Source organism: Arachis ipaensis, chromosome B01 (genome assembly GCF_000816755.2).
Source record: "Arachis ipaensis cultivar K30076 chromosome B01, Araip1.1, whole genome shotgun sequence".
In the NCBI taxonomy this organism is placed as follows: domain Eukaryota; kingdom Viridiplantae; phylum Streptophyta; class Magnoliopsida; order Fabales; family Fabaceae; genus Arachis; species Arachis ipaensis.
In genome coordinates this window covers 28,463,952-28,481,882 of record NC_029785.2, presented here as the reverse complement: position 1 = coordinate 28,481,882, position 17,931 = coordinate 28,463,952, and positions in this window count along the sequence as shown.

Here is a 17,931-nt window from a genome sequence, read left to right as displayed (position 1 = left end):
TTCAAATAAAATTTTTTTTTAAGCAAGGTGAGAGATATATGGAATATTTTACAACTTTAAGACATCAATGCAAATGATCATGCAACTAGAACAGGAAAACAAACAAAACATAACAGAAAACAGAAAAGGAAAGTGAGTAAAAGAGAACGAGTCCACCTTTAATGGTGGCGGCTAGTGCTCCTCCTTAAGGATCCAATGTGATGCTTGATCTCTTCTATATCACTCCTTTTCCTTTGTTGCTCTTCCCTCATAGCCCTTTGGTCTTCCCTTATGGCTCTTTGATGTTCTCTTATTTCATTAAGGGTGATGGAGTGCTCTTGATGCTCCTCCCTTAATTGTTCTATGTTAGTGCTCAGTTCTCCAAGAGAAGTCTGCCATTGATCCCAATAGCTTTGGGGAGAAAAATACATCTCTTGAGGCATCTCAGAGATCCCATAATGAGGTGGTTGCACGTGTTCTTGTTCATGCTCTCTGGTTTGCTCCATCCTCTTCTTAGTGATGGACTTGTCCTCCCCTATGGAGATATCTCCTTCTATGACAATTCCAGCTGAATTGCATAGATGAAAGATGAGGGGTGAGAATGACAACCTTGCATTGGTGTGAGGCTTCTCAGCTACCTTGTACAGTTCTTGATGAATCACCTCATGTACTTCTACCTCACTTCCAATCATGATGCAATGAATCATGATAGCTCTGTCAACAGTCACTTCTAACCGGTTGCTAGTGGGAATGATGGAACGTTGGATGAATTCCAACCATCCCCTAGCTATGGGCTTAAGGTCAGCCCTTCTTAGTTGAATGGGCTTACCTTGGGAATTCCTTTTCCATTGTGCTCCTTCTACACAGATATCTGAGAGCACTTGATCCAATCTCTTATCAAAGTTAACTCTCCTAGTGTAAGGATGTGATTCTCCTTGCATTAGAGGCAAGTTGAACGCTAACCTCACACTTTTTGGGCTGAAATCTAAGATTCTCCCTCGGACCATCGTGATCCAATTCCTTGGATTTGGGTTCACACTAGTGTCATGGTTTTTAGTAACCTATGCATTAGCATAGAACTCTTGCACCATGAGAATCCCAACATCCTAAATAGGATTGGTTAGGACTTCCCAACCTCTTCTCCAGATCTCTCTTCGGATTTCCAGATACTCATTCTTCTTGAGCATGAAAGGGACCTCAGGGATCACTTTTTTCTCTGCCACTACTTCATAAAAGTGGTCTTGGTAGGCTTTAGTGATGAATCTCCACATCTCCTAAGATTCAGAGGGGTGGCTACTGCCTTTCCTTTCCTCTTTCTAGAGGAGTCTCCAACCTTGGGTGCCATGAATGGTAATGGAAAGGAAAAAAAAGAGCTATGCTTTTCCAACACCAAACTTAAAACTTTACTCGTCCTCGAGCAAAAATAAAAAAAAGAGAAGAATGGAGTAGAAGAAGAAGAAAATAGAAGAAAAAAGAAGGAGAGAGAGGGCTCGGCCTTGTGGGGTGTATAAGGGTATGAGAAGTGTGTGTATGAAGGGTTATGAAGTGGGGTATTTATAGGAAAGGGGAAGGGTATGGTTCGGCCATAGGGTGGGTTTGGGTGGAAAATTTGATTTTAAAGTGGGTGGAGGTAGGTGGAAGTTATGATGGTGTGGGAAAGTGAAATGGATGTAATTGGGCTTGGGTTTTAAGGGAAGTGTGAAAGTAAGTGGGGTAGGTAGGGTAGCTGAAGATGTTGTGGGACTCACAGGTCCTGAAAGGCTAGAGAATCTAGATTCCTTGCTTCTCTACACTAGCGTTTGAAAGCCCAGAGGCTGCTCCCTGGCTGGCGTTCAACGCCACCAATACTGCCCATTAGGGGTGTTGAACGCCCAGCAAGGATACCCTGGCTGGCGTTCAACTTTAACACTTCATCCAAAGTGTTATGTTTTCACTGCTGTGAAATTCTGTCTCTATTCTGAATGCTGCATATGATCATGACTCTAAAAGATAAACAAAACAAAATAAAAGAAAATAAATAATTAATTAAGGTTGGGTTGCCTCCCAACAAGTGCTCCTTTAATGTCACTAGCTTGATGGTTAGCTCCTTAAGGAGGTGAGTATGGGCTCAGATTTTCGCCCCTTACAGTAAATTTTCTTCCTGTCTTCTCATGAATGAGCTCCTCATGCTCTAGAGACAGGACACGACTCACTATATGTGGTAAGGCTAGGTTCTTGGTGAAGACAACTTTCATGCCAGGTGAGAGGCCTTCAGTTAGGACTTTCTTATCCCTCCAGCCTTTACGTACTTTCTTCTTAGTACCTTTGTGCTTAGAGCTTGTTGATGGCTGCCTAACACTAAAGTTAGAATTGATGTTTGGGGGCTCTACAATGCTCTGCACAGAAAGAGAGGGTTGGAACACTAGGTGTTGCACAGTTATCTCTTTTTTAGAGGGAGAATTGGGATGAGGCATCTTGAATAAGATGTGATCCTTCCCTATTTATAGGGTCATTTTTCCCTTAGCCACATTAATTATAGCATTGGCAGTGGCTAGGAAAGGTCTTCCAAGGATGACAGAGTCATCCTCATCCTCTCTAATTTCTAAGACTATGAAGTTTGCAGGGATATAGTGGTTTTCAACTTTCACCAAGACATCCTCTACTAAGCCATATGGCTTCTTCATTGTCTTGTCTGCCATTTCTAGTGAGATGTTTGCAGCTTGTACCTCAAGGATGCCCAACTTCTCCATTACAGAGAGTGGCATGAGGTTTATGCTTGACCCTAGGTCACACAGAGCCTTCTTAAAGGTCATGGTACCTATGGTGCAAGGAATCAGGAAGCATCCAGGATCTGTAAGCTTCTGAGGTAGCTTCTACTGAACCAAAGCATTGAGTTCTTTGGAAAACAGTGGAGGTTCTTCCTCCATTGGCTTTGTACCAAATAACTTGGCATTCAGCTTCATAAGAGCTCCTAGGTACCAAGCAACTTGCTCTTCCCTAGTGTCTTCATCCTCATCCGAGGATGAGTAGTCATCAGAACTCATACACTGTAGAAGTGCATACAAAGGAACCTCAATGGTCTTTATGGTTTCCTTTGGTTCTGAGATAGAGGGTTCTTGAGTGGGATTTAAGCACTCAAAGGGTGTGCTTTAAAAGGCGTTCAACGCCAGCTCTGTTAACTTAATGGGCGTCAAACACCCTTGCTGTCCACCCTTACTGACGTTAAACGCCAATCCCTCTAGCATTCTGGGCATTGAACACCTAGCAGGGATGTCCTTGCTAGCGTTCAACGCCAGCTTCCCTGGGTGTGTGAGCATTGAACGCTAGCACTATAATGGCTACATGGTTGGCGTTGAACGCCCAGTGAGGGGTTCCTCATTGGCGTTCAATGCCAGAAAGCCTACCTGGTTGGGTGTTGAATGCCCAGTGAGGGGTTCCTGATAAACCACTATTTTATAGTTTATCTTGTGCTCAATTGAGTGGTTTTTATCAAGTCTTTGCACACTTATTTATACAAAATGCATGGTTTTACAATTTCCTTCCTGATTTTGTGCTATGATTGAAAACATGCTTCGTTGCTCTTAAATTTTACTAATTTTAATCCTCTCTTATTACCATCCGATGCCTTGATATGTGTGTTAAGTGATTTCAGGGTTTATAGGACAGGAATGGCTTAGAGAATGGAAAGGAAGCATGCAAAAGTGGAAGGAATACAAGAAACTGAAGGAATTACAAAGCTGTCCAGCCTGATCACTTCGTACTAAATCGACCATAACTTGAGCAATAGAGGTCCAAATGAGGCGGTTCCAATTGCGTTGGAAAGCTAACATCCGGGGCTTCGCAAAAATATATAATTTGCCATAGCTGCCCCAAAGATAGGTGACGCGCACGCGAGACCTGGAGAAAATTCAATCTACGCGTACGCATGGACGACACGTACGCGTGACTTTGCTGCGTGCTGGACGAATCAGAAATTGCTGGGGACGATTTCTGAGCTGTTTTTGACCCAATTTTTGGCCCAGAAAACACATATTAGAGGCTATAAAGTAGGGGAATGCATTCATTCACACAACAACTGAATATTCTTAATTTTAGGTTTTAGATGTAGTTTTCTAGAGAGGGAGGCTCTCTCCTCTCTCTAGGTTTTAGGATTTAGGATTTCTCTTAGTTTTAGGTTTGATTCTTCTCAATTCCAGGTTCAATGTTCCTTTAATTTAGTTTATCTTCTACTTTCATTTATTCTAGCATTCTAGTTTATCTATTTCCCTTATTGATTACTTTATGTTGCTATTTGGTTTATGAATTCTCATGTTTAATTTGATTTTCTATTTAATGCGATTTGAGGTAGTTCAGATTTATGATTGCTTTCTTCAATTTATATTGATGCTTCCAATTTAATTTAGATTTCTCTCCTCTTGGCTTTGGTTGAGTAATTGGTGACACTTGAGTTATCAAACTCCCTTTTTGATTGATAATTGGAATTTACTGGTTGATTTGGAGCCCTCTAAAGCTAGTCTTTCCTTAGGAGTTGACTAGGACTTGAGGAATCAAATTGATTAGTCCACTTGACTTTCCTTTATTTAGTAAGGGTTAACTAAGTGGGAGCAATAAACAATTCTCATCACAACTGATAAGGATAACTAGGATAGGATTTCCAGTTCTCATACCTTGCTAAAAGCTTTATTAGTTATCAATTTAATTTCTTGCAATTTTATTTTCTTGTTCCTTATTCAAAAACCAAAAAGATAATCTTCCATAACCAATAATAAATACACCTCCTTGTAATTCCTTGAGAGACGACCCGAGGTTTAAATACTTCGGTTATTAATTTTATTGGGTTTGCTTTAGTGACAAACAAGTTTTTGTACAAAAGGATTCTTTGTTAGTTTGGAAACTATACCTACAACGAGATATTATTTGTGAATTTCTTTACCGGCAGGAATCCGTTCGTCAGTTCCTCACTGGCGTTTAGCGCCAGAAAGCCTAGATGTTTGGGCGTTAAACGCCCAGCCAGTGCTCCCTGGCTGGCGTTCAACGCTAGCTCTACTGCCAGGATGGGCATTAAACGCCCAATGAGGGGTTTCTCACTGGCGTTCAGTGCCTGGCTTGCTGCCTGTTTGGGCACTGAACTCCGAGTGACATGTCCTTCACTGGCGTTCAACGTCACCCTAATCTTCTTAGATTCGGCCTCTACCTCCATGGTTATGGCCATGCACTCTTCTCTAGGATTTACCTCAGTATTACTAGGAAGAGTTTCAGGAGGAATCTCAGGATCCTCTTGCTCAGTTGACCAACTTGCACCTCCAAGTTTCTAATGGAGGACCTTGTTTCATTCATTAAACTATAAGTGATCTTAGAGAGGCTGGAAACCAGAGTAACTAAGTCAGAAAGGCTCTGCTTAGAGGTTTCCATATTCCCTTGAGAAGATGGGAATGGTGGTCTGTTATTGAACCTATTCTGTTCCTGCCACCTTAACTGTTGTTGAAACCTTGCTGAGGTTTCTGTTGATCTTTCCATGAATGATTAGGATGGTTCCTCCATGAAGGATTGTATGTGTTTTCATAAGCTTCTATTTCAGAAGAAGCTTCCTAAGTACTCCAAGCTGCAGTTTGCACTCCAGTCAGATGCTGGGAGATCATGTTGACCTGTTGGGTCAAGATCCTGTTCTGAGCCAATATGGCATTCAGAGTATCAACTTCATGAACTCCTTTCTTCTAAGAGGTCCCATGGTTCACAGGATTTATCTCAGAAGTATACATGAATTGGTGGTTTGCAACCATTTCAATGAGTTCTCTTGCTACTGCAGGTATTTTCTTCAAGTGGAGTGATCCACCTGTAGAGCTGTCCAATGAAATTTTGCACATCTCAGACAAACCATCATAGAACACGCCTATGATAGACCATTCTGAGAGCGTGTCAGGAGGACATATCCTTATCAATTGCTTGTATCTTTCCCAGACTTCATAGAGGGATTCACCTTCTCTTTGTCTAAAAGTTTGTGTTCATACACCGGTCCGAGCTATAAGGCCAAGATGGATGAAGATGAAGGGACCGACCTCGTGAAAGGTTGGCCCATCACCGACCTCTTCGCAAAAGAGCTCGGACAAACACCTCTGGGGCCCAAGAAGGCCCAGAGGCAGGGAACCACCGCCTACCAGAAGGCGGTTGGATAAAAGATAAAGATCTCCTCCCAGGTATAACATATACTCCAATTCTACTAAAAACCTGCCTATAAAGCCTGTACTGACTTAAGCATCGGAGTCTTTTGCAGGTACCACCCTCCTCCGGTGACCGAGGACTAGCCACATCTCAAGCTCCTACAAGTCGGGCACGGCAGCCTTGGCCAGACCAGAAGATCTCATCCGAGATTGACCTCCCTGTTTCAGGTAACCCTCGGAACTTTGGCGCCGTTGCCGGGGAACCTGGAAGTCATCCCATCGACATGGCAAACAACCCTGCCAACGACCTCAACTTGGGATTAGAAGAAGGAACACCACTTAAGAACATGAATGCCACACTAAACTCCCCAAAGGACACACACCAATCTAAGGGAGTCAAGCAGACTTAGAACGCAGAAATTTTAGATGCCATTCGTGAACAGCAGGATCACCTCAAACAGCTTGAACAAGAAGCCAAACGTCAGCGCGAAGCCGAACGAGATCTCCGAAGAGAAAGAAGACGGCATCGAGAGCTGGAAGACAAACTTTAGAAGCTCGAAGCCGATGTCAAAACTAAAACAGCTCGGTCCAACTGCGAAGATAGCCCCCACAAGGACCAAGACCCGTTCACAAAAGAAATCATGAAGGCTAAAGTTCCGAAGGACTTCAAAGCCCCTAACATGACCCCATACGATGGTACGTCCGACCCAAGTCATCACCTCAGCAACTTCAGGAGCTGGATGTACCTCACGAATGCCTCAGACACGACTCATTGCGAAGCCTTCCCGACCACCCTGACCAAGACGGCGATAAAGTGGTTCGACATCCTGCCACCAAGGTTGATCACAAGCTTCGACGGCCTTGCCAAGAAATTCTTAGCAAGGTTCTCCATCCAGAAGGACAAAACCAAGCACGCTCCAAGTCTGCTAGGGATTAAACAAGGAGATCGAGAAAGCCTCCACAGTTACATGGAGAGATTCAATAAAGCATGCCTTGACATACAGAACCTTCCTACAGAAGCAGCGACTATGGGACTCATCAACGGTCTGCGGGAAGGACCCTTTAGCCACAAAATATCCAAGAAACACCCAACATCCCTGAACGAAGTACAAGAACGGGTAGAAAAGTACATCAATATGGAGGAGAACTCCCGCTTAAGAGAAACCTCAAAAACCGGATTCTTCTACCCACCTCGGGACAAGGATAAAGAGCCCAGAAAAAAAGAAGACCAACCTACTGAGAAACCTAGAAAGTACCACAACTGCACCCCTCTTCGGGTGTCCCTTGTAGATGTTTACCGAGAGATATGCAACACTGAGAAGATATCCCTTGTGGATGTTTACCGAGAGTATTGCGAATACCACCGAATCTACGGACATCCTACCAACGAGTGCTACGACCTGAAAAATGTCATAGAAAAATTGGCACGAGAAGGGTGACTAGATCGGTTCTTAGCCAATAGAACAGACGAACCGAAAAAGAGAAGGAGGGACGAAGAGGGCGAACGAGCTGAACGTCCCCCTCACACTCCGGAGAGACATATTCACATGATTAACGGAGGATTCGCAGGAGGAGGGATCTCTAAGTCATCCCACAAAAGGCAACTTAAAGAGGTGTACCATAACGGAGAAGGGGACCGGTCGCCCGACCTCCCCACTATTACCTTCACTCAAGAGGACGCCGCAGGCATCATCCCGAGGCATGACGACCCCATGGTCATTACCATTATACTTGCCAATGCCAATCTCCACCGGACATTGGTAGACCAAGGAAGCTCTGCGGATATCCTATTCAAATCTGCCTTTGATAAGCTCGGCCTATAAGAAAAAGAGCTCAGGGCCTATCCTAATAGCCTATTCGGACTCGGAGACACCCCAATCCAACCACTTGGGTACATCCCGCTGCACACAACCTTCGGAAAAGGAACACGGTCTAAAATGCTAAGTATAGACTACATCGTAGTCGACGTGAGCTCCGCATATAATGCCCTCATAGGTCGTACAACGCTGAATCAGCTCGTCGCAGTGGTCTACACTCCACACCTATGCATGAAGTTCCCAACGCTAGAAGGGAACGCCACCGTAAAGGGAGACCAAAAACTCGCGCGACGCTGTTACAACGAAAGTCTGTACCTCAAAGGTGACTCCAGAGGAAAAGAAACTAACACCATTGAACTTGGGGGAACCCGAGCTCGCGAAAAACTTTGTCCTCAACCAGAAAGCGAGATCGAAGAAGTTCAGATCGGAAATGCCCATGACAAAACAACAAACATAGGGGCGAACCTAAAAGGAGACTTAAAGGAACTGCTAACAAAGTTCTTAAAGGAGAATTCTGACCTATTTGTTTGGAAGGCCGCAGACATGCCCGGGATTGATCCTGGACTAATGTGCCATAAACTGGCAGTATACCCTGGATCTCAGCCACTACAACAGAAACGCAGAAAGCTCGGCCCAGAAAGATCGCAAGCGGTAGAGGAACAGGTGCAGGCCTTGTTAGAGGCAAGGTTCATAAGGGAAGTAAAATACCCATTATGGCTGGTCAATGTCGTACTGGTCAAAAAGTCAAATGAAAAGTGGCGGATGTGCACTGATTACACCGACCTCAACAAAACCTGCCCAAAAGATCCCTACCCGCTCCCGAATATAGACACACTAGTCAACGCTTCATCGGGATACAAGTACCTTTCCATTATGGACGCTTACTCGGGGTACAACCAAATTTTGATGTACCAGCCCGACCAAGAAAAGACCTCGTTCCTAACCCCAAGAGCAAACTACAGCTACGTAGTCATGCCCTTCGGACTCAAGAGCGTAGGGGCTACATACCAGAGGTTGATGAACAAAGTTTTTGCCAATCATATTGGAAAGATGATGGAGGTCTACGTGGACGACATGTTGGTAAAGACATAAAGAGAAGAAGCGTTATTACCTAACCTAACTGAAGTGTTCAACACCATAAGAAAGCACGGGATGAGACTAAATCCCGCAAAGTTCACTTTCGTGGTAGAAGCTGGTAAATTCTTGGGCTTCATGCTCACCTAGAGAGGAATCGAAGCAAACCCAGATAAATTCCAGGCCATACAACATGAAGAGCCCGACCTATGTCAAAGAGGTACAGCAGCTAAATGGAAGATTAGCGGCCCTGTCTAGATTCCTAGCCGGGTCGGCCTTGAAATCTCTCCCTTTCTATGCAATATTAAGGAAAGGAAAAAGGTTTGAATGGACCCCGGAATGCGAGCAAGCCTTTCAAGAATTCAAAATATTCCTAGGACAGCCACCCATCCTAACCCGACCCCGGCAAGGAGAAGAACTGATCCTATACCTCGCCGTGGGAAGTCGGGCGATAGCCTCAGCCCCGGTTCGAGAAGACGAGAACGGCCAACAAACCATTTACTTCATCAGTACGGCTCTACAAGGAGCTGAACTAAACTACCAAAAGATAGAGAAGTTCGCTTATGCCCTTATACTTACTTCCCGATGACTCTGACTATACTTCCAGCCCCACACAATCTGAATACGGACCAACCAACCCATAAAAGGTATCTTATAGAAAACCGACCTAGCTGGAAAAATCCTACAGTGGGCAGCTGAGTTGTCTGAATTTGACCTTAAATATGAAGCTCGGACTACCATCAAGTCTCAATACTTGGCCAACTTCATCGCAGAATACACCGACACCCCAGGCACCCCCACTAACTAGAACCTCTATGTCGACGGCTCATCAAACAAAGCTGGGAGTGGAGCGGGCGTCATCCTGGAAAGTAATCAGGGAACCCAACTCGAAATCTCCTTAAGGTTCGAGTTTCCCGCTTCAAATAACCAAGCTGAATATGAATCCCTACTAGCTGGTTTGAAGCTGGCTAAAGAAGTTGGAGCTCAAAAGGTCACCATATTCAGCGACTCACAAAGTCACCTTGCAAATAGAAGGGAGCTATCAGGCCAAGGATCCCACCATGAAGAAATACCTGGATAAGACCAGAGAACAGCTCGGAAAATTCATGGGATACGAGATCCGACATATACCTCGGGAACAAAATGCCTGAGTTGATGCACTTTCAAAACTAGCCAGCACCAAACCAAGGGGTAATAATAGAAGCCTTATCCAAGAAACACTGCAAAATCTGTCAACCTCCGAGGAAGAAAAGGTCCTAACCATATCAGGCCAGGACCAAGGGTGGATGACTCCCATAATCAACTACCTCAAGTCTGAAACACTCCCAGCAGATAAAAATGAAGCAAAAAGGCTAGTATGAGAAGCACGGTACTACACCATAGTGCACGACATCCTATATAGGAGAGGAATCTCTACACCCCTCCTAAAATGCGTCCCGACCTCCGCTACAAGGGAAGTCCTAGAAGAAGTTCATAGCGGCATGTGCAGAAACCACCTTGGGGCACAAGCTCTTTCCAAAAAGGTACTCCGAGCTGGTTTTTACTGGCCGACCTTGCAAAACGAAGCAACAGAGTTCGTTAAAACATGCCCACCATGACAGAAACATGCCAACTTCCATATCGTGCAACCTGAAGAGCTCATCTGTGTTACTTCACCTTGGCCATTTGCAAAATGGGGATCGACCTCCTGGGACCATTCCCTCAAGGGTCAGGACAAGTCAAGTTCCTCATTGTAGGAATAGACTATTTCACAAAATGGATTGAGGCAGAACTATTGGCCACTGACACCGCTCAAAGAAGTCGGAGGTTTCTATACAGAAATATTGTCACAAGGTTTGGGGTCCCCTGCTCCATCACCACAGACAATGGCACTCAATTCACCGACACAGGCTTCAGAAACTTGGTAGCTGATCTGAAAATCAAGCACCAATTCACCTCCGTAGAACACCCACAAGCCAATGGACTGGCGGAAGCCGCCAACAAAGTCATATTGGCCGGGTTGAAATGGAGACTACAGGACACAAAAGGAGCTTGGGCCAAAGAGCTCCTGCATGTCCTATGGGCATACCAGACAACGCCACACTCCACCACCGGGGAATCACCTTTCTGACTTGCTTATAGGATGGAGGCAATGGTCCCCGTAGAGGTGGAAGAAAGATACCCTAGAGTGATCCTCTACAACGAAGATACTAACTCCCAAGCACAAAGGGAAGAACTCGACCTACTTCCAAAAGTCCGAGAAAAATTCGGATTAGAGAGGAAGCGCAAAAGCGTCGAATGGCTTTAAGGTATAATCAGAAGGTAATCCAACGAAGCTTCTCCACCAACGATCTCATCTTAATCCGAAATGATATCGGAGCAGGTCGGTCAGGAGAAGGAAAGCTAGCAGCCAACTGGAAGGGGCCATACCGAGTTATAGAAGTACTAGGAAAAGGTTACTATAGGGTGGCCGACCTCCAAGGGCGAGAGCTACCAAGGTCATGGCACGCCTGCAACCTAAGAAGGTACTATAGCTAGGAAAAAGATCTTAGGCCAAGGCGCACTCTTTTTCCTAAAGGGTTTTTTAGCGAGGCATCGGGCTAAGATCTAAAACCTGCCCGAACTAGAAGGATTCCCTAAAAAGTTTCCTATCAAGACACATTAATTTACGCTCAAAAATGCGAAATTCATCGCCCGACCAAGAAAAGGTTGGTAAGGTGAAGCGACAAAGCTCAAATTAATGCAAGAAGTTATAAAAAGTAACCCATATAAAGCGACCTGACGAGGTCAAACTAGAAATGGGATTACTAAAAATAACTTGAGAAGGACCGACAGAGAAGTCGGACCAAAAGAAAGAATCACTGTAAAGGGAACAAGCATCACACAAAGGCCAAAAGGGTTGAAAAACCTAAGGCCAAAGTGCTTAGCCAAAAGGGTATAAGTCCTAAAAAAAGGGGCGTTACCTAACGCACGACCCCAAAACTGGGCTAAAAAGTCATCACAAAAAACTAAAAAGGTTCTATGCAAAGAACACTAAAAAGTTATTGGACATCGACTAAAAGCCCGAGCAGCAAGCCGCAAGGATGATAGCGCCAAAACAAAAAGTTGTCAACACAACTAAAATAGGGCGTGATCCAAAAGGCAGGGGTAGAAATTCAGAGTATTCCAAAGAGAGGTCGGGACCATAAAGAAACCCACGAGGAACATAAGGGTGGAAAGAACAACACTTTTTCGCGAGTTAAACCAAGCCATCACTCAAACAAATCAAAGATTAAAACATTAAAGACTCAGAGGCTGCCTAAACGGTAGCCCAAGAGTTTAAAGTGTTTTTAAAATAAAAGTTGCTGGGAAGCAACTAGAAGAGTGTTAGAAATAAAAATCATCTACAAAGACTTACAAAATTCAAGAGGTCCACAGACCGGACCATACCAAGTACATAATCAAAACAAAATATAAAGAGAGAATCATAAGGGGTCTAAACTCGCCCCGAAAGCTGCTCCTTAGGAGAAGGAGGGATAGTCGAGATCGGGATGGCTCCAACAACTCCGTCCGGGCCATTCAGAATCTTCACCTTGGGTTCGGGCTCAGGAGGAACCACCTCGACAGAAGGGGCTGCAGTAGCTGAAGCTGTAGAAACCTTAGCTGGTAGTACAAGGGGAGGATCCTCGTCATCATCATCAGGGGCAGGCACAATCTTGCCCTCATCCACAATATTATCCATGCTAAACAAAGAGAGGTCGGCATCGGGGGCAAGAATCCGGACTTGGGCCTTTAGATTTTCGTACATAACAGTCATACTACTTACCATATGGCCCTGAAGCTTGGCATAGTCATCCTGAGCAGACTGCAGCCTCTCCCTAGTCTCCAACAGCTCGCCATAGGTCCGAGTATAGCTCTCCTTGTACTTTTTAGCCGTCTCCTCGGCCAGAATGGCAGTCGCCTCTGCAGTAGTAGCACGAGCCTTCTCCCTCTCCACTTCAAGCTCCAATCCAACAGCTTTGGCCTCAAACTCCTCCTTAACACCCTTTATCCTCTCATACTCGGCCTTAGCATCCTCCAAAAAGGCCTTAGTAGCATGGACCGGAGATTCCTTGATAACCCGAGATAAAGCAGCACTAAGACTAGCCTTTCGGATGCTATTGCTGGATATGAAGTCAAGATGATGAAGGATTGACACGTCATCAAGAGGAACCTTGCCGTAAAGGGCAATCAGCACTGTGGCAAAAGCCACACTGCAAACTCCTTATCATCCAGATTGTAAGGGCCAACAGTTCTTGGCTTCTTGGGAGGAGGACCCGCAGAATTTGGGGAGGAGGCAGCACCTGAGGTCGCAGGGGGCGGATCAGAAGAAGCTGTCCGAACTAGATGGGTCAGGATAATCTTCCTCGGACCCTGAGAATCAGAGGCCAGCTTCTTCGGAGGTAGCTGTTACGAAGAACCTTCACCCGACGTCTTCCTCAATAAATTCTGAGCAGCCACCGCCCTTTTCGCTTTGCAAAACATTTTCATCGAGTCTGAAGACGACACCATCTCTGAAAAGAAGCCAGGAAAATAGTTACACATCAAAAAAGGACAAGATCACAAACAATAAAAGAAAACTTTCCATAAAAAAAGAGGTCGGATGCTACTTAGTTTGGAACAGAGAAGGGAAGGATCTCCTAAGAATCTCTTCGTGTCCAGGTGAGGAGGCTCCCCCCAATGCTCCTCTAGAACACCCATAAAATCCCTCTCTACTTCATCTAAACTCTCCTAGGGATACTTAAGAACTACTGGATCCTTCTACCACCATAAGGGGAAAGTCGGCTCATTGTTTTCATCCAGAAAGAAGGGGTGAACATCCTCAACCGCTCGGACTTTAAAGTAAAAATTCTTAAAGTCCCGAAAAGAGTCATCAAACATAGAAAACACTTTTCTCCCTTGGGTAGCCCTAAAGGAGATCCAAGAAGCCTTCTTCTTGGCCACCCCCAGTTTGGTTAGCACAAATAGGAAAAGGAAAAGGTGCAAAGTAGGTCGGATACCCAGCTCCTAACACAGCAGCTGAAAGATCTTCATAAAGGCCCAAGAATTCGGGTGAAGCTGTGACGGAGCCACATTACAGTTCCACAAAACCTCATTCTTAAATTCGGTAAAAGGAAGGGTAATACCTAACTGGGTAAAGAAGTAGTCATAGGCATAGAAAAAAGGACGCTCTGCCCGACCTAAGGGAGGAAAACTAACTCTCTCCTCAGGATCGGGCGATACCAGTTCATAATTCTTCTCATCATCCCTACTACTACAAATCCTATGGAACCTCCTAAGCTTCTCACAGTACTCAGGGTTAGCTAGAGTAACACACATCAAGACTATGGAATCTAACCAGTCAGCCATACCCGCTGGGACCTTTGTAGATATCTCGACAATATTTTTACGTGAAGACATAGAACAACTATACCTACAGTAAGAAGAAAGAAAAAGGGGTCACTACCAAGCAACTCGGACAGAAATAGAAAATGAAGAAACAACCAAGCAAACAATAGGTATAGCAGCAAAAGGGCACCCCGGGATCCACAAAAGCAAAAGAATCATCACCAAAAGCCCAGGGGCACCCTGGTGCACGAAATTGTGATTCACACTTTTCACAACTCCGCACAACTAACTAGCAAGTGCACTGGGTCATCCAAGTAATAAACCTTACGCGAGTAAGGGTCAATCCCACGGAGATTGTCATCTTGAAGCAAGCTATGGTCATCTTGTAAATCTCAGTCAGGCGGATTCAATTGGTTATGAGGTTTAGATAATTAAAATATAAATAAAACAGAAAATAAAATAGAGATACTTATGTGATTCATTGATGGGAATTTCAGATAAGCGTTTGGAGATGCTTTGTTGCTTCTGAACCTTTGTTTTTCTATTGTCTTCTTCTAACCAAGCGTGCTCCCTTCCATGGCAAGCTGTATGATCCTCTCAGATGAAAAATACCAGGTATGATCTCCGCACGGCTAATCAACTATCAGATTTTTTGTCTCGGATGAAAAATACCAGGTACAGCTACCGCACGGCTAATCATCTGTCGGTTCTCACTAGCATCGGAATAAGATCTCTTTATCCTTTTGCACACTGTCACTGCACCCAACATTTGCAAGTTTGAAGCTCGTCACAGTCATCCCTTCCCATATCCTACTCAGAATACCACAGACAAGGTTTAGACTTTCCAGATCTCAGGAATGCTGCCAATTGGTTCTAGCCTATACCACGAGGATCCTAATCTCCCGGACTCGGTCCGTAGATCAGAGACCCAAGAGAATATACTCCGGTTGTCGTCCAATGACTACGTTGAACATCATGTAGACTGCTTGTGGTTGTCAGGCACGCGGATCTTGGCTAAGCGAGTAACGAAGATAGTGGGTGATTGTCATGGGTCACCCCTTCATTCTGACTTAACTGAATTAAGTACGAGTGTATATCTTGGAGAAGAAGTAAGCGTGAATTGAAAGAAAAACAAATGTACTTGTATTAATTCATGAAGAACAGCAGAGCTCCGCACCTTAATCTATGAGGTGTAGAAACTCCACCGTAGAAAATACATAAGAAAAAGCGGTCTAGGCATGGCCGAATGGCCAGCCTCTAAGTCCAAAGGTTCATAAAAACTCCAAGTTCTTCTAATACAATAGTAAAAAGTGCTATTTATACTAAACTAGTTACTAAGGATTACAGAAAATAAGTAACTAAGTGCAGATAGTGCAGAAATTCACTTCTGGGGCCCACTTGGTGTGTGCTTGAGCTGAGCATTAAAGCTTTCATGTGCATAGGCCATTCTTAGAGTTAAACGCCAGCTTGGGTGCTAGTTTGGGCGTTTAACTCCAGTTCTGGTGCCAGTTCTGGCGTTTTACTCCAGAAAATGGTCTTTGGTGGGCGTTTGAACGCCAGTTTGGGCCATCAAATCTCAGACAAAGTATGAACTATTATACATTGATGGAAAGCCCAAGATGTCTACTTTCCAACGCAATTGAGAGTGCGCCAATTGGGCTTCTGTAGCTCCAGAAAATCCACTTCGAGTATAGGAGGGTCAGAATCCAACAGCATCTGCAGTCCTTTCTCAGCCTCTGAATCAGATTTTTGCTCAGGTCCCTCAATTTCAGTCAGAAAATACCTGAAATCACAGAAAAACACACAAACTCATAGTAAAGTTCAGAAATGTGATTTTTGCATAAAAACTAATAAAAATATAATAAAAAGTAACTAAAACATACTAAAAACTATGTAAAAATAATGCCAAAAAGGGTATAAATTATCCGCTCATCACAATACCAAACTTAAATTGTTGCTTGTCCCTAAGCAACTAAAAACAAAATAGGATAAAAAGAAGAGAAAATATAATAAATTTCAAAAACATCAATGAAGATTAGTTTTAATTGGATGAGCGGGACTAGTAGCTTTTTGCTTCTGAACAGTTTTGACATCTCACTTTATCCCTTGATGTTCAGAATGATTGGCATCCATAGGAACTCAGAATTTAGATAGTGTTATTGATTATCTTAGTTCAGTATGTTGATTCTTGAACACGGCTACTTTATGAGTCTTTTCCGTAACCCTAAGCATTTTGTTTTCTAGTATTACCACCGGATACATAAATGCCACAGACACATAACTGGGTGAACCTTTTCAGATTGTGACTCAGCTTTGCTAGAGTCCCCAGTTAGAGGTGCCCAGAGCTCTTAAGCACACTCTTTTTTGCTTTGGACCATGACTTTAACCGCTCAGTCTCAAGCTTTTCACTTGACTCCTTCATGCCACAAGCACATGGTTAGGGACAGCTTATTTCAGCCGCTTAGGCCAGGATTTTATTCCTTTGAGCCCTCCTATCCATTAATGCTCAAAGCCTTTGATCCTTTTTACCCTTGCCTTTTAGTTTAAAGGGTTACTGGCTTTTTCTACTTGCTTTTTCTCTTTTTTCTTTTTTTTTTCTTTTTCTTTCTCTTTTTTTCTTTATTTTTTTCGCTTTTTTTTTTTGCAAGCTTTATTTTCACTGCTTTTTCTTGCTTCAAGAATCAATTTTATGATTTTTCAGATTATCAATAAGATTTTTCTTTTTTCATTATTCTTTCAAGAGCCAACAATTTTAACATTCATAAACTTCACTATAAAAAATATGCAATGTTCAATCATTCATTCAGAAAACAAAAAGTATTGCCACCACATCAAAATAATTAAGCTAATTTCAAGATAAATTTCGAAATCCATGTAGCTCTTTATCTTTTTCAGAAAATATTTTTCATTTAAGAGAGGTGAAGGATTCATAGGACATTCATAGATTTAAGACATAGACACTAAACATTAATGATCATGTAATAAGGACAAAAACATATACAAAACATAAAGCATAAAAACCAAAAAACAGAAAAATAAGAACAAGGAAATTAAAGAACGGGTCCACCTTAGAGACAGCGGCTAGTTCTTCCTCTTAAAGATCTTATGGAGTGCTTTAGCTCCTCAATGTCTCTTCCTTGCCTTTGTTGCTCCTCCCTCATGGCTCTTTGGTCCTCTCTAATTTCATTGAGGGTTTTGGAGTGCTATTGGTGCTCCATCCTTAGTTGCCCCATGTTGGAACTCAATTCTCCTAAAGAAGTGTTGAGTTGCTCCCAATAGTTGTGTGGAGAAAAATGCATCCCTTGAGGTATCTCAAGGATTTCTTGATGAGGAATCTCCTCATGCTCTTGTTGAGGTCCATAAGTGGGCTCTCTTGTTTGATCCATCCTCTTTTTAGTGATGAGTTTGTCCTCTTCAATGAGGATCTCTTCCTCTATAACAATTCCAGCTGAATTGCATAGGTTACAGATGAGATGAGGGAAGGCTAACCTTGCCAAAGTGGAGGGCTTGGCCGCCACCTTGTAGAGTTCTAGAGGTATGATCTCATGAACTTCTACTTCCTCTCCAATCATGATACTATGGATCATGATAGCCCGGTC